Here is a 27,508-nt window from a genome sequence, read left to right on the forward strand (position 1 = left end):
TGCCTTGAGCCAGAATCAAACAGTCGTCCAGATAAGGATAAATTTGAATTCCTTTTAGTCTGAGAAAAGCTATTACTGGAGCCAGGACTTTTGTGAATACCCTGGGCGCAGTAGACAAGCCTAAGGGCAATGCAGAGAACTGATAATGCAAATTCCCATTCCGAAATCTCAGGAACTTCCTGCAACTGGGCCTGATAGGAATGTGAAGATAGGCCTCTGAGATCCAGAGTCACCATCCAGTGATCTTTGCCCAGCATAGGTAACAGCTGTTGCAGTGTTAACATCTTGAATTTTGGAATTTCCAAAAAGGTGTTTAGAATGGACAAATCCAGAATTGGTCTCCCAAGTACTTCCTTTCTTTGGCACTAAGAAAAGACGGGAATAAAACCCTGTGCCTCTTTCTGCAGAAGGTACTTCCTGTATTGCTCCCAACTGAAGCAGAGAAGAAATTTGTGCCTGTGCTTCCAGTCTTTGCTGATGAGGCACATCCGGCATACCATTGAAAGGAGGGAATGTGTGAAAATAAAATTTGTAGCCTCGATTTATTATGTCCAATACCCATTTGTCTTGGGTAACCAAATGCCAATTCCTTTTGAAAAGTCCCAGTTTTCCTCCTAGAGGAGCTGCCAGCAAGGCAGAGTCCGGCAGCTGAAGACAGGTCATTGGGTCTGTTTCCAAAAGGACTGACCCCTGCCCTCCCCAGCAGAAGGGGTAGAAGAACTCAAAGTCCTAGAAGTAACAGGGCCCTGAGAGGAAGCCCTACCTCTACCTCGCCCTGCCCCTAGATTGATAATCCGGAGAGGGGAAAGACCACCCCTTAAGCAGGCCAATTCCTACTGAACTTAGGGGGCTGAACCTGTAAAAAGTCCTTAACTGTCTGCATAGACAGCTTTTTCCTCCATTTTCTTCAAAACTGATTCTACTGGAGGGCCAAAAAGAACATCAGATTGCAGAGGAGCATCCATAATTCGAGCCTTAACATGCTCTGACAAGGTCTGATCTTTAAGCCAGGCATGCCTGCGAACTGAACTAGTAGCAGCCACCCTGGAAGAAGCCTGTAAAGCATCAAAACCACATTGCAAAGAATGCTTACCAACTTGGTCTGAAGCATGCACTAAATCCTGAAGCTCCTTACATTCAATACCTTCAGCTAAAGCATCTACTTTACATTTCAATTGGCCCAGCAAATAATTTTGATATCTGAGCATATGAAACTGACAATTTAAAGCTCTCATAGCCAAAGTAGAAGAGGTATACAGTTTTTTACCCCACCTATCCAGGGCCCTAGCATCCTTGTCCAGAGGAACTGGATTCTTAACCACAGAAGCCCTAACGCCTTTGGGGCCTTGAGCAATAGTTTCTGGATCAGCCCTGGGACTCTTATATGTACTTGTGAGCTTCCGGAACCCTGTAGTATCTATCTGGTTTAACCGGGGCAGGAGGCAGAGAATCTGGGTTAAGGGCAGCCTCAGAAAATACATCCTGAACATCCAGTACAGGGGGAATAGCCAAGGGCCTATGCTGAGGCAAAAACAAGAATTCTCTTAACCTTTTACGAGAATCAGAATAATCCTGGCCTTCCCATTTGAAATGTTCCCTCATGGAATGCAAAGTCTCAGAGAAAGAAAAATCTTCTGGAGGGGACGCAGAGGGAGTAGTGTCCTCAGCCTCCGAATCAGAATAGGGAGGGAAATCCTGAAGGTCTTCCACAGAGGAATCTGACTCATTGGAAGACTGAACCAAACCCTCCAGCTCTGTCTCAACCCTGGGCCTCTTCTCGGGGGGGGGGGGCATAGAACCCCTAATTAAAGTAATCAAATCTTCAGCCATCTTTAACATGTGCTTCCTAGGAGCTGGACCCTGGGGACTAGCACCAGCAGGGGCAGACTTAGACTTAGAATGGCTTTTGCTATGAGAAGGAGGAGGCCTAACTACCCTTTGAGGGGAGGGAACCACCGACATCTGAGAAGCACCCTCAGCCTGGCCTAACACAGGAGAAGCCACTTCCTGCAGTAACAAAGGCTCCCCTTGAGACTCAGGTAAACTTTCAGAAGGAGCCGCTGAAGTAGTTGGTGGATCTACAGAACTGGCGTCCGGAGTGGACGACTCATCCTGTTTGGACCGCAAAGGCTTCTCTTTGCGTTTCTTAGAACCAGGCGTCGGAGAATCCGACGGCATGTTGTAATTACAACGTTTACCAAACACCAGCCTAGCACAGTCCAACCGACGTTTAATAGTACGCTCGTTAAAAGTAGCACAAAAGCGACACCCAACAACATCGTGCTCAGGCCCTAAACAAGGAATACAGAGTGAATGGTAATCCCTATGAGGAATCTGTTTCCCACAAGAAATACAGTTATTAACTTTTTCTGACATCCGTCAATACTGAGGCAAGAAAAAGACAAGTGTCCCCAACGGGGTACTTAGCCCAACTTTGTCTCCGGTCTGAAACTCGAAAACAGACAATTCCAGAAAGCCGAACAACACTCGCAAACGCTGCTTCTGCTTAGGACCACGCAGCAAGAAAGACTGAGGATATGGCGTCGGTCATGCGCATTTGTACTGGCACGTACTGACGTCAGTCTCGGGCGCCGATGACAGACGCCAGTTCTAGCCCTTTGGTATTCGGGCAGATGGTGGACAGTGGACTACCCATATGTAAGGACTGCAGCAATGGGAGACTAAGAACATCTGCCTTGAGAGGATGAGAGAATAAAGGAGGATCTGTGTTGTATTGTGCAGAAATGGCTGAAGCGTGGATCTTGGAAGAGAAGGAAAGTCCATTGTTTAACATCTCAGCTAGGTACTGTAAAATTTGAGGTATATTTATTTATTACCCAAGGATTCTGTCCCTTTTGATTCCAGGCACAAAATCGTTTCCATTTGGCGGAGTAGGCCTTTCTAGTAGAAGGTCTTCTGGCCTCCAAGATGACATACTGCACCTCCTTGGAGGGGAGAAACTGTTGGGAAATAAAGGAATTCTCCATGCACCTGGATTTAGAGTTTTGAGATGGCTGTGAAGAGTTTTGTAGTTGCTGGGACAACAGAAGAGGGACTAGAGGTAGGATCCATGGTGGGGAATGTGTCAGGCTCTTCAGGAGCGGATACCAGTGTTGCCTTGGCCAGTCTGAAACTATGAAAATCATTTTCTGCGCCTCTGCTCTGGCTTAATAGAACTTTGGGCAGCAGAGGAAGAGGCGGGAAGGCATAGACGGTCAGTGCTGTCCAACTGAAGGAAAGTGCGTCCACTTTCCAGGCCTGTGGATGACAGGTCCTTGAACAAAATTTTTTCAACTGGCAATTCCTGTGGGTAGCAGAGATCCATGTCTGGCTGACCCCATGCCAGAGTTCTTTGAAAATTTGAGGATGCAACTTCCATTAGTGTGGATCTGTCATATTTCTGCTTAGGTTGTCTGCCAGTGTGTTTTCCTTCCCTGGCAGGAATTGTGCCTGTAATTGAATATTCAATTCCAGTGCTGTTCCAAAGGGTCATGGCTTGCCTACACAGGAGGTATGAATGAGTTCCCCCCCCTGTTTATGTACCACATCACTGTGGTGTTGTCTGTCCTTAATAGCTGGCCTGGATGCAGTAGGTCTTTGACGGTCATAACAGCCTTTTGCACGGCTAGCATTTCCTTTTGGTTGATGTGAAGGAGCTTCTCTTTTCGTGCCCATTTCCCTGAATGCACCGATCTGTCATGTGTGCTCCCCAGGTGTAGTCTGAGGAGTCTGTTGTGATGATTTGAGTTGCTTGAGGTACACAGAAAGGAAGACCTGTGTTTCTTTGGCAAGCTTGAGCCCACCACATAAATTCCTTTTGAAGGCATGGAATGAGTGGTATAACTGCTTCCAAGCTGTAGCAGTGTTGAGACCATAAGTTTAGGTACCACTGAAGTTTCCTCATATGCAGCTTTGCACATGGGATTAGTAGGATGCAAGATGCCATGAATCCCAGAGCCTGCAGGACTTTTCTTGCAGTTAGCCTGGTGTAAGTTGACATTTTTCTGAAGTATTGAGACAGTTGCCCTTGCTTGTCTGGCGTGAGGTAGGCCATCTGGGTGGTTGTATCCAAGCTGGCACCCAGGAAAATTTGTTGAGGGTATTAGTTTTGATTTCTTTTTGTTGACTGTGTATCCCAGGAAGTTCAACAGTTTTATTACAAACGCCAGGTGCTGCCAGTAGTATGTCCTTGCTGTCCGCTTGGATCAGGCAGTCGTCCAGATATGGGTAGATTTGTATCCCTTGTAGTCTGCAGAAGGCGATTACGGATACCAGGCATTTCGTAAACACTCTGGGCACAGTAGATAAGCCAAAGGGCAATGCAGAGAATTGGTAATGGGTTGAACCTGCAAGAAATCTGAGTTATCTACTGCAATCTTGTCTGATAGGGACATGCAGGTATGCCTCCTTTAGGTCCAATGTTACCAGCCAAGACTCCTTGCCCAGCATGGGAAGGAGCTGCTGTAATGTGAGCATCTTGAATTTTGGCACCTGAAGATGTGTTTAGTATGGATGGATCTAAGATAGGTCTCCAATCTTTGTCTTTCCTTGGTACCAGGAATAGTCTGGAATAAAACCCTTGACCTTGTTCTTTTGCAGGCACCTCTTGAATTGCTTTCATGTCCATGAGAGCTGAAATTTGTTTTTGTGCCTCTGCCCTTTGATTTTGGCAGGTTTGGCATGCCTCTCATTTTTGGAAGGGTGTGAAAGTGGAACCTGTAGCCTCTGTCTATGTCCAGAATCCATTTGTCTTTTGTAACACTATGCCAATTTTTTGAGGATAGTGTCAGTTTTCCGCCCAAAGGTGCTGCCATTAAAGCTTTGCTTGGCAGGTGTAGGGGGAAGTCATTGTGTCTGTTTTCTAAAAGACTGATCTATCTTCTCCACCTCTTGGGGTTGGTGCTTGCCACTGTCTGGCTCTGAAAGATCCTTGAGGTTGCCCTTCTACCCCCTGGACGTCTGTATCTGCCCCTTTGAGGTCTGTCTGTGGCTGGAAAGGACCAATTTTTTGAAGGCCAGTTTCTGCTGAAACGTGGAGGCTGTACCTGCAGGAAATCTTTCACTGTTTGCATTGATTTCGCTTTTTCCTCCATTTTTAGTACCACCTCTGCTTTAACACCAAACAATACATCTTTTTGAAGAGGTGCATCTAATAATTTAGCTTTGACATGATCTGGTAAGGTTTGCTCTGAGCCAAGCATGCCTATATATAACACACCCCGTAACAGCAGCTCTAAAGGCTCTAAATGCTCTAAAGCATCAAAACCACACTGCAAGGTATGTTTACCCACTTGCTCTGCACCATTCAACAAATCCTGCAACTCTTAAATCTGGTTGTTCTAGTTGTGTCATCTTGCTTTTCAGCAGAGATATCAAAAACTGTTGATACTTTAACATATGGAACTGACAGTTTAATGCCCTCATGGTTAAAGTGGCCGAGGTGTACACCTTTTCCCCCCACCTTTCTAAAGATCTGGAATCTCTCTGAAGGTAATGTTTTTTTTGCAGTAGAGGTTTTAATTCCCTTGGGACCCTGTGAAATAGTTTCTGGGTCAGCAGTATGGCTTTTATATAGGAACTGGTGAGAATCAGGAACCCGGTAATACCCGTCTGGTTTAACAGGAGCTGGAGGCAAGGAATCAGGATTAAGGCTGGCTTCTGTGTACACATCATCCAATATATCTAAAACAGGAGGGATAGCCAGAGGCCTATGCTGGGGGAGCAGAAGAAATTCCCTGAGCCTTTTCTTGGAATCTGAGTAATCTTGGCCTTCCCAGTGAAAGTGTTCCCTCAATGTATGCAGGGTTTCCCCAAAAGAGAAGTCCTCAGGGGGGAGAGAGAGGGAATAGACTCCTCTGCATCAGAATCTTCGAATGGAGAATAGGCACAATCCTGGTCCTCAGATAGTTCTGAGGTAATAGAAGCTTGATCTGAGGAAGGGTAGTCTTCCTCTAACCTGGGCCTTTTGTCAGAGGGGGGTTGAGAACCCCTGATAAGAGTAATCAAATCCTCAGCCATTTTAAGCATCTGTTTTTAGGCATGGTACCTCGAGAGGGTGTCTGAGGAACCTGTTTTTTGGTTTTCATGGCTGTTTTAGATTTAGTGAAGGCTTTAATAGAGGAGGAAGGCCTGAAGACCCCTTGAGAAATGGCAGGCCTGCCTAAATTCTGAGTTTCCCCACCAGGAGTGGCGTCTGTATCTGTAGTAGGAAAGGGGGGCAGAGGAGCTGCGACCTCGGGTACTGAAGACACCAGCAATGCATCGTCATCGGTACTCTGGGGCTGCGCAGGCGCCTCGCTGAGTACTGGAGAACCGGTAGTCTGCCTTAGCGTGGTATCAGTAGGTGGTGCGGACCTCGTATGTCGGTCCTTATCTTTGTGTTTTTTGCTCAAAACATGAGTCTGAGTATCCGACAACATAATATAATTCCATTTTTTGCCAAAAAAGTGAGGGGTGAACTCCGCCCGATGCTTAATAGCGCGTTTGTTGAATCTAGCACAAAAACAGCAGGCCGAGACATCGTGGTCTGGGCCTAAGCAAGGTATACAGTAAGAGTGGAAATCCTTATGCGGTATTTGCTTCCCACATGAAATGCAATTATTAACTTTGTCTGACATCGGTCCGAGGCAAGAAAAGTTTCCCCCAACGGGGTACTTGGCTTTCAAGACTTCGGCTGAAACACTTTCGTAAATCTCAGGAGCTGGCCGACCGGCACTTGCGAACTGCTTCTGCTTCAGGCACCGCACGGCAAGAAAGACTGAAGAAAATGGCGTCGGCTGCCTCTTATACCCCTGCCGCACTAACGTCAGGGAAGAAGCGACAACAACCGACACCGGACCTAGACTTTGGAATTCGGCCGACAGAGGACCCGCCTGATGGCAGGATAACCCATCTGTTATGACTGCAGCTGTATGCATGATGAACATCCTCTGGATATGATTCGAAGCACCAAGCGATCTGTTGTAATGGACACTCAAACTGCTAGGTGCCTCGAGAAACGCCCCCCCCCCCCCGACTGCCTCCAGAGTGGAGCAGTCGGGTAACCCTTCAGGGCTGCTGCGCAGGCCGATCAGAAAAGGGTTCCCTCGACCCGAAATTCTTCGGTCCCCCTCTGCCTCTGGGCTGGTGTCCACCCTGTCCTCTGCCTCTGAAGGACGAGGGGTCCGGAGCAAAATGGGACTGTTGAGACTTCTGGAACCACATCTGTCCCTTTTGGTTCCTAGAGAAGGAAGCTGACTCAGACGGCAAACGTCTTCCCGTCCTTCTCGCTCTGGACCAGTGTCATGTACGGTCTTGCCAAATAGCGAACAGTCAAACGGGGCATTAGCAAAGGACGCCTTGAAGGGTTCCACAAAATCACAATGGCGGAGCCAAGCATGCAGTCATAAGACAATGCCTGCTCCACTAGCTCTAGCGGCTCCTTCCGTAGCATGGGAGAGGAGCCGGATAGAGGTGTTCGTAATGGATTTGAAAGTGGCCATTCTGGTTGAGAATACATTCTTATCCTCAGCAGACATGGCTTATTCGTGGAGATCCCGCTGGAGTCTCATCACATGTGCCATATAATTCAGCGACCTTACACAGAAGGTGGCTGAAGCGAACATCTGCTTCCCCAGGCGCCCATAGTCAGAGACTCCTTGTCTGGAGGATGGCTCGAGGAACCCTCCTGGGCTAGTTCCTTTCTGGTGGTGGCCACCAACATGGCATCTACAGCAGCACCCTTGCTCCAACACGTCCCATCAGAAGGGGGCTGAGAATTTATCTGGTCTCTTTGGAATGGGCTCCAGTGTCTGGCTCCTCCTTCCAAGCCCCTGGTAGTAATCAGATCTACCAGGGGATCGGTGGGAGGGGACACCCAAGAGGTAGATGGGCCTGCGTCAAATGCCTCCAGAAACGCAGACTCAGGAAGGTTTTTGGGCTGACCCCCCCCCAATTCGAAGCATTTCCATGAGGTCTCCGAAGGAGACCTCTTCAGGAGGTGACCTTGGGGAACTTCCCCTTCCTCTAAGTCTGTGTCCTCTGTCAAGGACTCAGGTGAGTCCAAGTGCCTCCTCTTGCACTTGCGTTTGAGAGGAACCTCCTCGGGGGGGCTGTCCGAAGAGGCCTCACCAACCACATCCTGTTCCTCCAAGAGCACTATCTGGGACTTGGGCACAGGCTGTCCCCGGGGCCGGGTGATGGAAGGTAGAGTGGGAGTGCAGGGTGGAACCGTAGCAGGAGCCTGGGGCCTTGAATCCCTCGACAATACCCTCTCCACGATACTGAATGCCAAAGAAGAACTGCTCTCTGGGATCCGAGATCAGTCCCCTCTGATCCGATGTGTGGATCGGAGCCGGCACCGAAGCAATCAGATCCGAAGGGCCAGTATGCTCTGACCGAGACTGAGCCGAAGACACTGACACCTCCCGGCTCAGAGCTCAGCTCCGAAAATGGTCTCTACAAACTCTAGGGTGCCGTCGGTGCTGAAGTACAAGGTATCATCGGCGTTGACACTCCCCCAGCTCCCATGCTACCCGGCTCCGAACCCCGGAAATGGGTCGAAGGAGCAATCAGAGTGAAAAAGAGGGTTGAGCTCCCCCACCCCGGGGGGGGGGGGGCAGGAGCACATCTGCAGCTGGGCCTGGAGGAACCTACGCATCATCCGGTCCATATCTGCATCGGACAAGCTTTGGGTTGACCTAGAAGAGGCAGAGGCGGGCCAGGAGTGCCGCCTCGACCTCAAAGGCGGCTGGGTCTCCTCCGGCTCCGGGGAAAAACGTGGTGATTGGAGCCGGGAAGGAGAAGGCCCGGAGGCCGTGGGAAAAGCTACTTGCTTGGCTGGCGGGGCAGAGAAAGAGTCAGCCCGCCGCTTGTGGTGCTTCTCTTTTCGCCTCTCCCTCCCAGCTTCCCTCTCTTCCTGGCCTGAGGTGGGAGGGCGAGTCCCGGCCAGGGGAGCAGGGATGGAAGGTGGCACTGCCACGGAGGGAGAAGACTTAGAGTCCAGGGGCAACAGTCCCGCCAGAATCAACTTAGACCTCCTGTCCCTTAAAGCCCTGGGGTTGAAGGCTGCACAAATGGTGCAGCCTGAGGAGAGGTGGTCAACCCCAAGGCAGATGCACTGGGTGTGGCCATCCGCTGGGGACAGCTTATGGCCACACTGCATTTTGAAAAGAAAGCTTTAGGGGCCTCAGACATGACTAAGGACAAATTACACTCGGCCCGAAGACAGACACTCCTCCACACATGGAGGAGGTAATTTAACTAAAACTAACTACAAAAACAGTTAACTGTAAACTAAGGAGCAACACACAATGTATTACTGCTATAATAGAAAAAGCATTTCTCACAAAAACGATCTACTCCCACTCCTGGAACTCGTTCAGAGCTGCTGACTGAACTGCAGCAAATGAGATATGAGGTTAGGAAGGGATAGCAAGGGGTTATGGGTAAGGCGGAGGAACTTGGAGCTCAGATCTCAACTGTTTGAAGCTGCCGGCTCGGATCCAATGTGGATCAGATACCCACAGGTTGATGGACAAATGAAGTTAACTACTTCAGATCATGAGATTCCTGAAGAAACTAAGCATCCTGCTCAAACACTGCCCTCTCCTCAACCTAGACCAACTTCATCTACAGTTACTGCAGCCTAAGGTATCTGAAGCCATAAGGTGATAAACAACTGCATACGGAGTTTACAAACACTGTAGATTTCAAGTATGAGAGGACAAGAGATGCTGGGACCACTAGATCCAAGACATTCACCCGCATGCGAATCTCAGGATAAGCAACCAAATGAATATGCCTTAGTCTGCCCCAGCAGCGACTAGTACACACCTTCCCTGAAAGCACAGAATCCTGGCCTGTAACAAACTCATTACTGTCAAACTTGATTTCCAAGATTCCTAGACATAAAACTGGACTCGGTGGGGCTAAAGGAAACTAAACTGTTAAACAGACTACCTGATGCTCACCACCACACAAAATGGACAAGGAGCCAATCTAGACAATCTGTATGCAATATCTGGTGAACCACTGCAGCTGACAGCAACACTAGGTAGATTCTTTCACATATTCCTTCCTCTAAAAAGGAAGGTCACCAGCACCAAAATAGTCAAAGTTGCCAGAATTCCAAGATGTCTGCAAACTGAAACAGCTTAATTTCTGCTCTAGTGAAAAAAAGTACAGTTGTGTGTACACTTACCATAAATGCAGATGTTGAGTGAATTAATTGCTGCAGTCATTACATCTGGGTAATCTGCTGGCAGACACCATTACATGAGTTTCTTGCCCCAAATGTCAGGTGCCCCCCAAATGGGGAGCAAATAAAATTAAAAACGCAAAAATATACCTCCAACAAAAAGCAAATGCATCCAAAAAGGTTTTAAAGCATAGTAAAAGAAAGTACAGTAAGAGAAAAACAGGGGGCTGGAGGGAGGGTAACCAGGACTGCAACAGTGAATACACCAACATCTATATTTATGGTAAGTGTACACAACTGTACTATGTTCTTAGTGTTTCACTGTTGCAGTCATTACATTTGGGTAGATTCCCAAAGCTATGGTTGGGAGGATGGATTTATACATCATTAGGACCAGCTAGAAGGCCCTGCAAGACAGCAGTGGCAAAGCCAGCTCTGGATTTAGAGAAAACTGGTAAATGAACATGCTTGATGAAAGTATGTACTGAACTCCAGGTAGCAGCTTCTAGAATATCCCTGGTAGGAACACCCGTGAGAGGCTGAAGTAGATGCAGCCCTGGTGGAATGAGATCTGATCCCCCTGGGGATAGGTTTTCCATGGTGCTTATAGCAGAAATGAATGCAATGGCTTATCTATTTAGAAATGGTTTTGAAATCGCCTTCCCTTCTGCCTCAGCAGCAAATGACACTAGCAATTGAGATTTTCTTCGAAATTTAGTTCTGTACAAGTAGAATCTAAGCTGTCTGCGGACGTCCAAGGAATGCAGAATCCATTCCCCTTTGTTCTATGGATTGGGATAGGTTGGCAAATGGACTGGTTAAGAGCCACACTGGAAACCACCTTGGGCATGGACGGATTGGTCCTCAGAGATACCCTGTCCGCATGAATGATGATGAAAGGCTCCACTGCCATAAGGGCCTGTAATTCAGACATCCTTCTAGCTGAAGTAATTGCTAAGAGGAAGGCTATTTTCCAAGAAAGAAAATTTTAAGTCTGCAGTAGCAGCTGGGTCGAAAGGAGGTAAAGTGAGCTTTCCCAAAACGAAGTTAAGGTCCCAAGTAGGAGTAGGAGCTCTCCTGGGTGGTCTCAAGTTCTTTGCCCCACTGAAATGCTGTTTGAGCAGGGGATGAGAAAAGAGAGTGGTGGTTCTGTGTTTATAGTGAGCTGAAAAAGCTGAAGCGTGGATTTTAACACAGGAAAAAAAGACAGGCCCTTGCAAAGCATCTCAGTCAAGTATTGCAAAATCTGAGGTAAATTGGGTGCTGCTGTGCTCATCCCTAAAGACTGGCTCCAGGCACAGAATATTTTCCATTTGTCAGCATAAGATTTTCTAGTACAAGGTCCTCTTGCCTCCAAGATGACATCACAGGCTTGCTGTGGGATGCTAAGAGTGAATTTGAGATTAGCCAAGGTGTCTGAGCAGGTGCCATGGAGATGTGACACTGCGGAGTGGGTACCAGTGTTGGTGTGGCCAGTCTGGAGCAATCAAAATAATTTTTGGTTTGTCCGGTTTGACTTTTAGCAGAACTTTGGAGAGCAGAGGCAGAGGGGGAAAGGGGTAGACTGATAGGCTTTTCCAGCTGAAGGACAGAGCATCCACTTTCCAGGCTTTTGTGTGAGGTGTTCTTGTGCAAAATTTGTCCAACTGGTAGTGTCGGGGGAGGCAAATAGGTATGTCTGGGCTCCCCCATTTGCTTGTCAACATGTTGAAAATCCATGGTTCCAGTTTCCACTAGTGTGGGTCCATGAGATTCCTGCTTAGTCAGTCTGCCAGTGTATTCAGTTTTCATGGCAGGAACTGAGCTTGTAGTTTCACTTGGTAGCTCAAGGCCATGTTCCACAACGCCATGGCTAGTCTGCAGAGGGGGTAGGAATGTGTACCCCCCTGCTTATGTACCACACAATTCTGGTGTTGTCAGTCTTTACCATTAGTTGTCCTGGATGAATGTAGCCCTTGAAGGCTGTCAGAGCATTCTGTACAGCTAACATTTCTTTGAGTGACATGTAGGTGCATGTGATTTGGGTTCCGTTACCTCTGAATGCACTTCCCTGCCAGGTGAGCCCCCATGCACAGTCTGATGAGTGTAGTTTGGGTGGCAGGGGGTAATGCGAATTAAGTCCCTTGTTTTGGTGGCAGGCCCCTGCCCACCATAGGAACTCCAGGTGTAGGCAAGGTATGATAGGAATTGTTTCCAGGCTGTGACCATGTTGTCTTCAAACTCTTAAGTACCACTGAAGTTTCCTCAAATACAGTCTTACATATGGAATTAGAGGAATGCAAAAGGCCATGAACCCCAAGGCCTGCAGTATTTGTCTTGCAGATAGCAGGGTTTTTGTAGCCACTTGTTTGAAGTTACCAAATGAATTTGCTTTTCTGGCGTGAGGAAAGTCATCTGGGCAGTTGTATTTCAAGCTTGCACCCAGGAATGTAATCTGTTGAGGGTACCAGTTGCGATTTCTTTTCGATGGTGTACCCTAGACAAGTTAGGAACCTTTTTACAAAACACCAGATTTATAAGTAGGGCCTGGTTTTCTGCCTGAATTAGACAATTGTCCAGGTATGGATATATTTGAATATTTCTTTGCCTGCAAAATGCAATTACTGGAGCCAGGCACTTTGTGAATACCCTGGGTGCAGTAGACAAGCCAAAGGGCAGTGCAGAGAACTGATAATGCAAGTAGCCTGCTTTGAAGTGTAGGTATCTTCTCTGCAAGATTCCCTGATTGGGATATGCAGGTAGGCTTCTTTTAAATCGAGTTGCCAACCAGGCATCTTTGTCTAGCATAGAAGTAACTGGTGAAGAGACAGCATCTTGAATTTTGGAATGTCCAGAAAGGTGTTTAGAGTAGACCGGTCCAGAATTGGACACCATGATTTGTCCTTTCTGGGTACCAGGAAAAGCCTGAAATAGAAACCTTGTCCCTTTCCCGGTACCAGTTGAATAGCCCCTATGTTTAAGAGGGAAAAAATAAGTTATGTACTCACCACAATTGTTCACTTTCGCCTTCATTCATCACTGATGGGTTCGGAGCCGATCCTCTGCTCCGACACGGCAGACTAGCAAGCTCAAAGTTCTCCAGTAGCTTGACACCACCCCTTATCCCACAATGCACTGCTGGAATTACCTCAGATCTTGTTTGCTGCTTACCATATTGAAGTACAATAATTATTCTGCCTAGGAATGAATACAAATTGAAAAACCAGGATGAAGACTGCCTCTAGTTAATTGCCAGCCAGGAGGGGGAAGGAAGGAGGGACATGAGAATGAAGGCGAGATGGAACTCCCATGGAACGTTATGGCGAGTACATAACTTTTGTGAAGTTCAACCTCGCCGTTCATTCATCACCGATGGGTAGCATCCCTAGCACCCTGATCTTGAGTGGCTCACGGAAGTACACTCTTCAGAACCGTAGAGCCAAATAAACCCTGTCCCTGGAGGCCTTATCCACTTTGTAAGGAGTTATATAAAAAAAGTGTGAAGTTTAGACCATGCGGGTGCTGCACAGATGTTATCCAAAGGTAATTTGGCTTGAAAGGCTGAAGAGGTAGAAACTGCTCTAGTTTAATAAGCCTTTACCTTACTAGACAAGGGTATATTATGACAAGCATGTGTAGGTGATACAGCCACTTAGACAGGGTTTTTAGCAACAGTTTTACCTTTCCTGGCCTCAAAAAGACAAAGCTGATCCAATTTCCTAAGGTTTTGTTCTGTCCAAATAAAATCCAAGTAGTCTATGAACAGAGTTTATGCAACATATATTCCAATTTGGTGGAATGATTAGGGAAGAAAACAGGCAACTCAATAACTTGATTAATGTTAATCTCAGAACATACTTTGGGCAAAAAGGATGGATTTGTCCTGAGAGATACTCTGTCAGCATGGAAGACCATATAAAAGGGCTTGATGGATTAGGGCTTGGAGCTCTGACACTATGGGCTGAAGTGATGGCTACCAAGAAGAGAGTTTTCCAGGACAAATTTAGTTCACAAGATGATGCAGGCTCAAAAGGAGGAAAAATGATAAAATTTAAATTCCAGGGGGAATAAAGTGCCTTCATTGGAGGCCTTATGTGAAAGGAACATTTTAGAAAAGCCTTAGGCAATTTGTGAGCTATAATACTCAAACCATCAATTCCTAGATGGAAATTAGATATAGCAGCTAACTGCACTCGCACCGTAGCAGCCACTGCTCCTTTGAAGATTTGTCAAGAATTGTAAGATAGAAGACGACGCTTGATGAGAGTCAATGTTGTGGGAAGAAGTCCAAATGGAAATTCTCTTCCACTTACGATACAATTTTGTAGTGGAAGGTTTATGGGAAGCCAACAAGATCTAACTAGTGTCATGGGAAATAGAGAGCCTGGCTATGCAGGGAATTGGAGCAGCCAAGCTGTTAGCTTCAGTGTCTGCAAGGATGGATGAAGATCCCCTGACGGAAGTGTCAAGTCCTGAACTGGGTCCAGGATCCATGGATCTTCCAAAATGTGATGGTAAAAAACGGGAACCAAATCTGCAGAGGCCAATGAGGGGCTACAAGGATGATCGTCTGTCCCAGTGACTTTGCTTTCTGTAAGAATTTGGGTATCAGGGGAATTGGTGGAAGTGTGTAGGAGACCCGGGGGCAAATTGTGGACAAGAGCATCCCTCTTGGAGTGACCTGGCATGGGAATCTGGGCAAAATAGCTTCTGCATTTGTTGGTGACTGGCGAACAGGTCGCAAGAAAGCTGGCCCCATTTGCAGAAGATCCTGTCCGCAATCTATTGTTTGATGGACCATTCGTGGGGCAATAAGATTGCTCTGCTCAGTCTGTTCACTATGACGATTGATTTGCCCGGGATGTGTTGCCAACAAAAAGCACCGGGATGAATGCCCACTGCCATACTCTTGGTCTTCTCGGCAAAGGGGATAAGACTTGGTCCTGCCTTGTTTCAGACACCAAACCACTGACATGTCCACCTGTACTGCAACTGTCCCTAGAGGAAGATAGTCCTGAAAGTTTTGCAATGCTAGAAGTACTGCTCATCTCCAGGACATTGATTTGCAGATGTGATTCTTATCTGTCCATGTGCCTTGGGCAGTCTTTCCCTAAAAAAGCCCCCCCACCCTCAGGGAAACGCCCATGGTCACAGTGGCAACTGGAGGGGGAGCATGAAAGGAAGTCCTACTGTGACATGAGACGTCAACCACCACTGAAGATCCTTCTTGCAGGAATTTCAGGATCATGCGACTCGCTGGAAGTTCTTGGTAAGACCATTGCGTGAATAGAAGCCATTGATGGATTCTCATATGCATCCTTGCCAACGGGATTGCTAAAATAGCTGCCGCCATCAATCCTAGAACTTTCAATACCTCTGCAGCTGCTCTGTTCTTTGATATCAGGGACATGATGTGTTGGCGAATAGAAATTCTTTCTGGCAGAAGACTATTAGTGGTTGAAGTGTCTAGCTCTGTCCCTATAAAAACGATATGCTGCGATGGCAACAAGGCAGACTTTGAAGTTGACTAATGCCTAGCCGATTGCAGTGTCAGAGTAGCCTCTCGCTTGAAGTTGATGCCTGGTGGTGGAGGTAAGGAGCCAATCTAGATAAGGAAACACCTGGAAACGTAGACACCTCAGGTGAGCTGTGACTACTGCCATGCACTTGAACACTCTGGGGGCTGGGGGCTGTAGTGAGACAAAGGGCAGAGCTCAGCCAGAAATGCAGGTGATCTCTGGATGGTCTGGCCATCTTTGTGTGTTAGTACACATCCTTGAGTGATGGAGCACATCCAATTGTCCATCCCCAGGAACAAAGTATGGACTGCTGCGTGACCATTTGGAACTTCTCTTTTCTCACAAATTGGTAGAGTGCTGAGATCCAAAATGGGTCTCCAGTACCCCGTTTTCTTTGGAACCAAAAAGAACCTTAAGTTCCGAATACTGTCTGGTCTACTGGGACTGGCTGGATGACTTCTAGCCATCAGCGTACCTCTATTGCTGCTTGTCCCATGTGACTGAGTGGAACGTCCGGGATTTTTTTTGATGGGAAGAGGCTGGGCAGAGAACAGTACGAAATACCCTCTGGAAATGATACTTAGTACCCAACTGGTCATTTTGTTATATTTAGCCAGGCTTTGAGGTACAAGCAGCGACTGACTGCCTCCAGAGTAGGACAGCCAGGCCTCCCTTCAGGAGCACTGGTAGGTTGACCAGAGAAGTGATGTCACCCTGGTGTTGCGGACCCCCTCTGCCGCAAGGGCGGCGCCTTCCATTGAAGCTACCTCCTCTGCCTATGGAGGGGGGCTCTCCATGAGTCTTGAAATGCTCCTCAGGCTTTCCGGAACCACATCTTTCCTCCCCTCTGATCTTTGGGAAAGGGTCAAGTGGGGGTGGAAAAACTGACCGACTGCAGTCTTTCCTTCTTACTCGCACCTGGTCAAAGTCTCCTTCACCTTTGGTCCAAAGATGAGCCGTCAAATGGGATATTAGTAAAGGAAGACTTGAAGGATTCCATGAAGGAACAGTCTCATCCAGACATGCCCACGAAGAGAGATTCCTGTACCTGCAGCTCTACTCGAACCATCAGCTGCATATGATACTAGGCGCATGGACGAGTTGACTATCGAATTGAGGGTAGAGAGCCGAGTGGCAATCCTATCAGATACACAGCTATAGCACCCTAAAGAGCATCTCCCAACTCCTTAAGGAGATCTCTCTGCAGTCTGGTAAAATGTGCCAAGTAGTTCAGTGACTCAGATCACTGAACATGCGTTTCCCATATCTATCCATGATCCTAGATTCGCTGTTAGGAGGATGGATAGATGAGGAAGTCTCAGACATTTCCTTTTGGGTGGCTGCTGCCACCACCACGGCATTAAAAGGGTCTCCCCTTGGTCAAAAAGGACTTATCCACAGGGGCTGAAATAAACTTATTAGGCCTCCTAGGAACAGGTTCCATAGATTATGGAGACTCCCACGCCCTACAAAAGACCAGATCCATAAGCTCATCGTAGGGCAGAGATACACAAGAGGGGGGAGGGTTGAGACCCTAATGCCTTCAGGAGAACAGACTAGTCTTCAGTAGGGCTCTTGGACTGCCAATCGCCCCTCTGCCTAAGAATTTCAACAATCTCCGCAAAGGAGATTCCCTCAGAGGGGGGGGGATCTAGGGGACCCTTCTAATTCATCCATGTCAGTGTCAGATGTGACTCCGGGGGGGGGGTCAAATGCCTCCCTCTTGCATAATACCTCTTTCTGAGAACCTCTGGAGAGATCTCAGAAGAGCAGGGAGCGCCCTGTGGGGCTGAGGCGCAGGGTCTCTACACTTGGGATGACTGGAGGAAACAGACAGGCACTTAAGGGGAAGAAGAGGTCAGACCTTGAGATGAGGAAGTCTTATGAGACAACACTCCTCATGGCTTCGAATGCACCTCTGCTCCGATGAGTAGTCTATGGCTCCGATGGAGCCGCGATCTCCTCCCACAGCAAAGCCATGGGCTCAGAAACAGAGGTTGGAGCAGAGTTCACCTGAGCAGAAGCCCAGAGAGGAAGCGTCTGCACAGACAAGTCGGTGCAGCTAACCTCCCCGGATACGACCGGAGAGAATCTGCTCCTAGAGTCCCCGGTCAGCACCGAAAACTTCCGAGCAGCAGACTACACTGGAGCAGGTGTCTGCTCCAAGGGATCCACAATCAGGTCGGCCTCCTCTGGCTCCGAAGGTCCGGTATGGCTCTGAGAAGCAGACAATTCAACAGTAGTGGTCTTCGGTTCCGACGGTTGGATCTGAGCCAACAGCAATTTAACTAGGCCTGGTGCCTTTAAGAGCTTCTGAACCAGCCGGTCCATATCCAGATCAGATAAGTTGACAGAGGACCTGGAAGAGTGAACAGATTGAGCCGACTGGAGCAATATGGATGGAGGTTTTTCGGCAACCGATTCCAGAGCAGTGCCCCAGTTCCAAAAAGAACAGACTGTCTGCTCCTAAGGCAGTGGAGCCGAAGTCACCACACTGACTTTTTTCCTTTTTTGGACCTAGAATCAGAGGAAGATTTAGATGATTGACTGGTTCCATTCTGGTCAGACAATGCCTCAGAATGTTTGATACTCCTTTTCCACCAGAGTTCTAGCAGAAAGAAAGAGGAAACTGATAGGGGTGACAGATACTGCAAGACTCTTGCAGGTGCACCTCACCCAAACAGTAAACACACTGCACATGGGCATCCATGACTGATTTTCTGTCCGCAGTCTGACCATTTTTTAAACCCAGACATTGGATGTTTGTCTTCAGACATTTCCACAACTGAAACACTGAGCTACTTTAACTCACACAAACACAGCCCAAAAAACTACCATCTACTAGTTAGTCATACCTGCTATTAAAAACAGATCGAGGATATATAAAAATTGAAAAATATAACTTGCTGAAAGTTGAAAAACTCCCAATAAAGTCTTGAGCAAAGCTGGAAACCAAGAGATCCGTGCCACAGCAAACTAGATCTGAGGTAATTCCAGCAGTGCATTATGGGATAATGGGTGGGGTCTCCAGCTACTGGAGAACTCTGAGCTTGCTAGTCAGCTGTGTCGGAGCAGAGGATAGGCTCCAAACCCATCAGTGATGAATGAATGGCGAGATCGAACAACTTGACACTACTTGTTTCTGAGCCTCTGCCCACTGATTTGGGGGCAAGTTTGGCCACCCCTTTGGTGTTGGCAACATGTGGAAATGAAATCTGTATCCCTGGGACACAGACCCATATGTCCTGGGTTATGAGTTCCCAGTTTTTCACATGAAGAGCAATCTTTCCCCCCAAAGGGGCGACTGAAAGGTAAATGCTTGGCAGTTTTAAAGGAAAGTCAGACTGTTTACCATGGAGCGGGGTGTCGTTATTTCCAGATTTGGAAGTGGGAGCCCCCCATTGCTTAATTCTGAGTGTCCCTTGGGACTGAAACCTGGTGCTTTTGGTGTGTCTGGGTTTGGCTGGGGTGGATCTGGAAGGAGCTGGAAAAGACCAATTCTTAGTAGGCCAGTGCCTACTAAATCTTGGAGGTTGCACTTCTAAAATTTTACAGTTTGCATAGATTTAGCTTTATCTTCCATTTTTTTTTAGAACTTCTTCAGCCTTATTGCCAAACAGGCAGTCCTGATTTAAAGGAGCGTCCAACAATTTTGCTTTAACATGATCAGGCAGAGATTGCTCCTCAAGCCAATTATGCCTTCTAAGCACAGACTCTGTAACAGCAGCCCTGCAAGAGACCTCCGACGGCATAATGTACGCAAAATCTGAGCCGAAAAACTGTTCAGCAAACTCCGACCGACGCCTAAGCGTTCGTCGGTTGAATGAAGCACAGGCCGAACAGGCTGCTACGTCGTGGTCTGGGCCTAAACAAGGCAAACAGTAAGAGTGGAAATCTTTAGGAGGTATTTGTTTCCCACAAGATAGACAGTTGACTTTTTCTGACATCGGCTGAGGCAAGAAAGTCCCCAACGGGGTACTTAGCTTTTAGAAGTCTTCGAAGTGGTATTTGGTAGTAGTAATCTCTGGATCTGACAGACCGGCACTTGCGAACAGCTTCTGCTTGGCGCACGCAAGAAAGACTGAGGAAAATGGCATCGGCTGATGCCTTTATACCCGAAGACCAGCAGAGATGACGTCGGGTGAAGTGCGACATCAGCCGAAGCCGGACCCGGACTTTGGAATCCGGCCGACCGAAGGGCTGCCTGACGACAGGACAACCCAGTTATGACTGCAGATGCATCCATGAAGGACATCCACATTGCAAAGTATGTTTCCCAACTTGTTCAGCAGAATGCAATAAATCCTATAAATCTATTTTCCACAGTCAGAAATAATCATTTTCTGTTTAAGCAGACCCATAATATGCGGATATTTTAGCATATGAAATTGGCAGTTTAAAGCCCTAATTGCCAAGGTTGCAGAAGTATAAACCTTTTTACTCCATCTATCCAGCGTCCTGGAGTCTCTATCAAGGGGTAGGATTTTTAGCAGTAGAAGCCTTAATGCCCTTTGGCCCCTAAAAAATGGTTTTGGGATCCGCAACAGGATTTTTGAAAAGGAACTTGTGGGACTCAGGAACCCTGTAGTATGTCATGTTTACTAGGAGCTGGAGGTAGGGAATCAGGGACCATACTGGATTCCGAAAATAAAAATGTCTAGTACAGGAGGTATAGCCACAGGCCTATGCTGAGGTAGAAGGAAATCCTTAAGCCTCTTTTTAGATTCAGAAAATTCCTGACTTTCAAAAGTGGAAATGCACCCTTAAGGTATGTAAACTTTCCCCAAAGAGTCCTGGGGGGGGGGCAGAGGGAATGGAATCCTCTGCATCAGAATCCTCATAAGTAGGTAAGGACAAATCCAGGTCATTGGAAGAATTAGAAGAAACAGAGTTCTGATCAGAAGACTCAGTCAAGCTCAGTCCTAGGCCTCTTAGAAGAGGGGGGGTTGACTACCGATTAGAGTAATAAGATCTTCAGCCATTTTGATAATTTGTTTTTTAGGCATAGGGGCCTGAATATGTGGCCTGGGCGTAGTTTTTTAGACAGATTTAGGCCTTAGAATAGAAGGTGGAGTCGGTTTAATATACAAGTCTGTAGGCCTGAATACACCATCAGAAGCCAATGCCTGCACAGCGGCTCTGGACCCATCCAAGGTAGAGACATCCGCAGGTTCCATAGGTGAAGCATCTCATGGCATACTAGACTCCGAATGGGTCTCAGTAGAGGCCTGCGAGTCAGAAGTAGCGGATATCAGGGGCTGCGAAAGTGCCTCACTGTACTTGCAAACTGGTGACTGGCTTAGAAGCGTAGTTGGCAGTTTTGGACCTTGACTGCCAGTCTGTCTTTGCGTTTTTTCGGAATTCCGGTAGTTGGACGGCTAAGACATTTCTGGATAAACTGAGAACTGAAATATTTAGAGGCACAAACATACAGACGATGGATAGTGCGCTGATTAAATAAAGGACAAAACCGACAGCAAGGTACGTCGTGGTCAGGGCCTAGGCAAGAAATACAGTACAAATGAAAATTTTTGAGGTATTTGCTTCCCACAAGTAATGCAATTAACTTTCTGACCTCTGTAAGGAGCAAGAATAAGTTTCCCCAACAGGAGTACTTAGCTGTAAGTTGAAGACTTCGGTTCTGAGCCTCGAAAACGAAAATTTCAGGAGTCTGCCGACAGTTACTTGCAAACTGCTTCGGGTACTGGCACGGCAAGAAAGACTGATGTAATGGTGTCTGCTGCATGTTTTATACCCCTGACAACCTACCGTCATGGAAGGGACAGCAACCAATGCAGGACCCAAGACTTTGTTAATCAGGCCGACTGAGGGCAACCTGCCAGCAGATTACCCAAATGCAATGACTGCAACAGTGAAACACTAACATCGGGAATGGAGAAAAGGGGCTGGTGAAATTGTCAGTTTTAGTAAAATTCTGTTGCTGCATTTAAACACACTGTCTGGATGCCAAAGAGAACCTGAAAGAAACAACCAGAAAAAGGAGAAACACTGGCTGTTAAAAATCCTGAAGCTCATCAGTAAAATGCAGTCCAAGCTTCAGCTTTGCCACAAGAAATTGCTTCCAGTAATTTGGAGATAAAAACAATGTACTCAGATCAAAACAAATGAAACACTAAGGGAACATAGTAACTTGGGTGGAAATGCTAGGAAAAAGCTGCATTAACTAGCTATTCAGATACACTAATGAAAAATTCAAGAGGTTGAAAAGAAAAGACTGGCAGAGTATTGCACCTCAAGGAGTTTCATCAAAGTAGTGCACTTAAGACAGCATGGGCAGAGAAAGGCTAATTTCTGATGTACCACTGAAAACAAACAGATTTTATGAAAGCACAATTAAGCAACTGGCATGAGTGTACTCCCCAAACCTGTATGGGAAAGCAAGGAATTGCATTGGTAAATATGCAACCTTATCAGCAAAAACAGTTTATCCTGAACAAAGAAAAGTATGCACAACTGGAGACAGCATTGTGTGGAAAATGACCACTCCATGTACACAAAACAGAAGAGGACGGACATTTAACCCACTCTGTATAGCAAGATATGGTTGCAATATTCAAGCTATATCCAGTGTGCATCAATAGTCTTTCCTGCAGAATCAAAGGTTTTTGAATGTACAACAGGCCAAAGAGGAAATAGCTTATTCAAAAAAAAAAAGTGAGCCAGCAAGTGGAAGGGGACGGTTTCTCATTCTTCTGTCAAAGCTTAGAAACATTTTGCCAGTGAAACTATTCTATTGTTCCAAAGGAAAATGAAAAAAAAAAGCAAAGGAGTCTACTAGAATCTAAGCACCTTAGACTTTAGAGAGATTAGGAAAGTACAGTTGTGTACACGTACCATAAATGTAGATGTTGAGTGTATGCACTGCTGGAGTCATTACATTTGGGTAATCTGCTGGCAGGTTGCCCTCAGTCTGCCTGAATTCCAAAGTTTTGGGTTCTGCGTCGGTTACAGTCTCCTCTTCCATGACATCAGGGGTATAAAACAAGTAGCAGACGCCATTTTCTTTAGTTTTTCTTGCCCCAGATGTCAAGTGCCCCCCAAAAAAGGTAGCAAAAATATATATATAAAAACTATATACACATGCATCAATACAAACCATGTTCTACAACCTATGTGGTGTATTTGCTTGTAGATGAAGGTAGAGAAGGAAACAAACTCTAGAATGAAAGGGGGATTGGCAGGTAACCTGCACTGCAACAGTGAATACACTAACATCTACATTTATGGTAAGTGTACACAGCTGCACTATGTTAGTGTTTCACTGTTGCAGCCGTTACATTTGGGTAGAATCCCAAAGCTAGGGATGGGAGGCTGGAGCTAAACAGCATTAGGTGCGGCTATAAGGCACTGCAGAACTGTAGTGGCAGAGCCTGCCCTGGACTTAGAGGCAAATGATGCTTTGTAAAGGTGTGAACAGAACTCCCAACAGCCTCTAGAATGTCTTTGGTTGGTACTCCTGAGAAAGGCTGCTGAAGTAGCTGCAGCTCTGGTGGAATGAGACCCAATGCCCTCGGGCACAGGTTTGCCATGGTGTAAGTAGCAGAAACAAATGCGGTGGCTTATCCACTTTGAAACAGCCTTTCCTTCTGATCCTGCAGCATATGACACTAGTAATTGCTCAGTTTTTCTTAGAGCTTTAGTCCTGCTAAAGTAGAATCTTAGCTGTCTGTGTACATCCAAGGAATATAGAACTCCCCCTTGTTCTGCAGATTTGGATAAAAGGTTGGCAGATGCATAGTTTGGTTAAGAGCCACACTGGAAACCACCTTGGGCATAAATGAAGGATTTGTCCTTAAGACACCCTGTCTGGGTAAAAAATGATAAGGCTCCACAGCCATGAGGGCCTGTAGCTCTGAGACTCTTCTTGCTGAATTGCTAGTAGCAGAGCCGTTTTCCATAAGAACTTTATATCAGGAGGAGCAGCTGGTTCAAATGGAGGCAGGGTGAGCTTTTCCAACACAATTGAGGTCCCATGTAGGTATTGGTGAACTAGGAGGCCTTACACTGTTGGCTCCTCTAAGATACTGCTTTAGTAAAGGATGCGAAAAGATTGGTGGCTCTGTATTGTAATGAGCCGAAATGGCAGAGGCATTGATTTTAATTGAAAAGTTAGGCCTTTGTCAAGCATCTCAGTCAAGTATTGTAATATCAGAGGAATATCTGGTTCTGCTGCATCAGTTCTTTGTGCTCTATTCCAAGCACAGAATCTCTTCCATTTAATCGGCATAAGATTTTCTAGTACTAAGCTTTCTGGCTTCTAAAATGGCATCCATCACAGCTTTACTGAGGTGTTTGTATAACTACATAATCAGCCATGCTGCCAGGTTCAGTGTCTGGAGTTGATTGTGCAGGATCTGATTGTTTTGCTGGGATAGTAGTTGGTCTTTGAGGTAAGGTCCAAGCTGGGTACTGAGAAGTTCCTTAGGATTGGGTACCACTATTGGTGGGGCCAGTCCGGGGCAATTAGTATCCTTGGTTTCTCTTGTCTGACTCTTAGGAGGACCTTGGGAAGAAGAGGCAGAGGAGGAAAGGTGTAAATGGATAGGTTTTTCCAACTGAAGGATAGGGCGTCCACTTTTCCATGCTAGTCTGTGATAAGTCCTTGTGCAGAATCTTTTCAGTTGATAATTGAGGAGAGGCAAATAGATCTATGTCCGGGCTCCCCCATTTCTTTGTCATGCTGAAGACTTGTGGATCTAGTTTCCACTCGTGAGGGTCCATAAGGTTTCTGCTTAAATCTGCAAGAGTATTTGGTTTTCCTGGCAGAAAGTGAGCTTGAAAATGTATTTGGCAAGTCAACGCTGTGTCAGTGCCATGGCTAATCTGCAAAGGGGGTATGAATGTGTGTCCACCTGCTTGTTTATATACCACAACAGTGGTGTTGTCTGTCTATCAGTAGTTGCCCTGGATGAAGCAAGTCCTTGAAGGCTGTCGGGGCATTCTGAACAGCTAGCATCGCTTTTTGGTTGATATGTAGATGCATTTGTTTTGGGGTCCATATGCCCTGAATGCATCTTCCCGCCATGTGCCCCCCGGCATAATCAGAGTCTGTTGAGGTTTGGCTGGCAGGGGGTAGAGTGAAGGCCCGTCCCTTGTTTTGGTGACATGCCTTTGCCACCATAAAACTCCTGTTGTAGGCATGGAATGAGAGGTATCAGTTTCCAGACTGACAATGTTACCCATAAACCTTTTAGGTACCATTAAAGTTTCCATATGCAAGACTGCATATGAGGAATCAGTAGAATGCAGGATGCCATGAAGCCCAAAGCCTTGTGTGTCTTGCAGATAACTGGGTTTTTGTTGCCATCAGTTTGTAGTCAGTTGCCTTTGTCTGGCATGAGGTAAGCCATCTGGGTAGTTGTATTCAAGATTGCACCCAGGATCATCATCTTTTGAGAGGGTACCAGTTGTGATTTCTTTTCGTTTGTGTACCCTAGGCCTGTTAGAAGCCTTTTCCAAACGCCAGGTGTTGAAGAATGTCCTTGTTCTCTGCTTGAATGAGACAGTCGTCCAAGTAAGGATATATTAGTATACTACTTGGTCTGCAAAAAGAAATTGCTGGTGCCAAGCACTTTGTAAAGACACTGGGCGCAATAGTTAAGCCAAAAGGCAGTGCAGAGAATTGGTAATGAATTAAGCCAGCCTTGAATCTGAGGTATATTCTGCACGATTGCCTTATTGGGACATGCAGGTATGCCTCTTAGGTCTAATGTCACCAGCCAAACATTCTTGCCCAGCATGGGCAGAAGTTGCTGCAAAGTCAGCATTTTGACTTTTGGAATGTCCAGGTATGTGTTCAAAATAGATAAATCCAGTATTGGCTGCCAGGCCTTGTCCTTTCTGGGTACAAAGAACAGTCTAGTACAAACATTGTCCTTTTTCCTGTTCTGGTACTGGCTGAATGGCCCCCATATCCATGAGGGACGTAACCTGTTTGTGCCTCTGCCCACTGATTTTGCAGATCCAGCCAACCATTTGTTATTGGCGGAGTATGGAAATGGAATCGGTATCTGTGATACTATATTTAGCACCCACTTGTTCGGTGTTAACTGCCAAATTTGAGCAAAAAGTGCTAATTTTCCCCCTAAGGGTGCTGCCAAAAGTAAGTCCTTGGTGAAGGCAGAGGGAAGTCATTAGGACTGTTTTCAGTCGGCTTGTGCGTTATCTCCTCCAGATTTGGAGGTAGAAGCACCCCATTGCTTTGACCTGTAAGAGTCTTGTGCCTGGTATCTGGAACCCTTAGGGCATCTGGATTTGCCCCTTTGAGCTCTGACACATTAAGGGACCAACTTTTTGTAGGCCACTGTCTACTGGATCTTTGTGGCTGCACTTGTAAGTCTTTTACAGTTTGCATAGACTTAGCTTAGTCTTCCATTTTCTTTAAAAACCTCTTCTGCCTTAATACCAGAGTATCATGCTGTAAAGGTGCATCCAGTAATTTAGCTTTAACATTATCAGGAAAATTTTGCTCCTTTAGCCAGGCATGCCTCCTAATCAGATTCAGTAACTGCGGCCCTGCAGGAGGCCTATAAGGAATCATAACCACATTGCAAAGTATGCTTTCTAACCTGTTCAGCTGCATGCAATAATTCCTGCAATTCTTTATTTTCTGCACATTCAGAAATCATTTTCAGTTTCAGCAATCCCATAACATGTTGTTGATACTTTAGCATATGAAACTGGCAGTTTAAAGCCCTAATTGCCAAGGTTGCAGATGTACAAACCTCCCCCCCCATCTATCCAGTGCCCTTGAAACTGTCAGAGGGGGTAGGATTTTTTGATGTTGAGGCCTTAACTCCCTTTGGACCCTGTGAAATAGTTTCAGGATCAACAGCAGGGTTTCTAAATAAAAATTTGTGAGATTCAGGGAACCTGTAATATCTGTCAGGCTTGCTGGGAGCCGGAGGTAAGGAGTCAGGGGTCAAGCTTGACACCAAAAACACATCCACAATATCTAAAACAGGGTATGGCTAAAGGCCTGTGCTGCGGGAGAAGGAAATCCCAGAGCCTTTTTGATTGAGAAATCTTCACTCCCAGTGAAAATGCTCCCTCAAAGTATGCAAGGTTTCTCCAAATGAATAATCCTCAGGAGGTGATGCAGATGGTAGACTCCTCTGCATCAGAATCCTCATAGGGAAGTATAGATAATTCTGATCAGAAGAGGAATCAGATAGAAACCGGATCTGAAGATTCATAATCAGTCTTGCCTAGGCTTATCAGAAATGGGATGGGAACCCCTGATCACGGTAAGGTCTTCAGCCATTTTGATCTGGTTTTAAGGCATAGCGGCCTGTGCACGTGGCTCATGCTCTTTTTTAGTTTTAGAAGCTGTTTTTGTCTTTGGTTTTGCAGCTGGTTTGATATAAAAATGTTGAGGCCTGAATACACCCTCAGAAGCCAGTGCATGCTCAGCGGCTCTGGACCCAGAGGGAGATTCATCTGTGGGTCCAATACTAGAATCTCGTGGCGTGCCAGACTCAACATGGGTCTCGGTAGGGGCATACGACTCAAAAAGTACAGTTGCATACCTACCAGAAATGTAGATGTTAGAGTGTATTCACTGTTGCAGTCATTACACTGATTATCCTGCTGGCAGGCTACCCGCAGTCAGCCTGAATTCCAATGTCTTGGTCTGGCGTCAGTTGCTGTCACCTCTTTCCTGACGTCAAAGCGTCAGGGGTATAAAAGATACAGCAGACACCATTTTCTTCAGTTTCTTGCCCCAGATGTCAGGTGCCCCCAAAAGGGTAGGCTAAAAAAAACATTGCTAATAAAAGCATGCACTAAAATAAATACCTTCATCTACAAGCAA

The 27,508-nt window shown here is 46.5% G+C and overlaps 1 protein-coding gene across 2 annotated transcripts in view; it reads right to left on the bottom strand.

Moving 5' to 3' along the window:
• The window catches only part of LOC122817163 (microtubule-associated protein RP/EB family member 1-like), a 633,735-nt gene that overhangs the window by 375,445 nt on the left and 230,782 nt on the right, over window positions 1–27,508 (bottom strand). The window lies entirely within an intron of this gene.

This window comes from Protopterus annectens, chromosome 12.part0, assembly GCF_019279795.1.
Source record: "Protopterus annectens isolate FY-2018-M chromosome 12.part0, PAN1.0, whole genome shotgun sequence".
Lineage (NCBI taxonomy): Eukaryota > Metazoa > Chordata > Ceratodontiformes > Protopteridae > Protopterus > Protopterus annectens.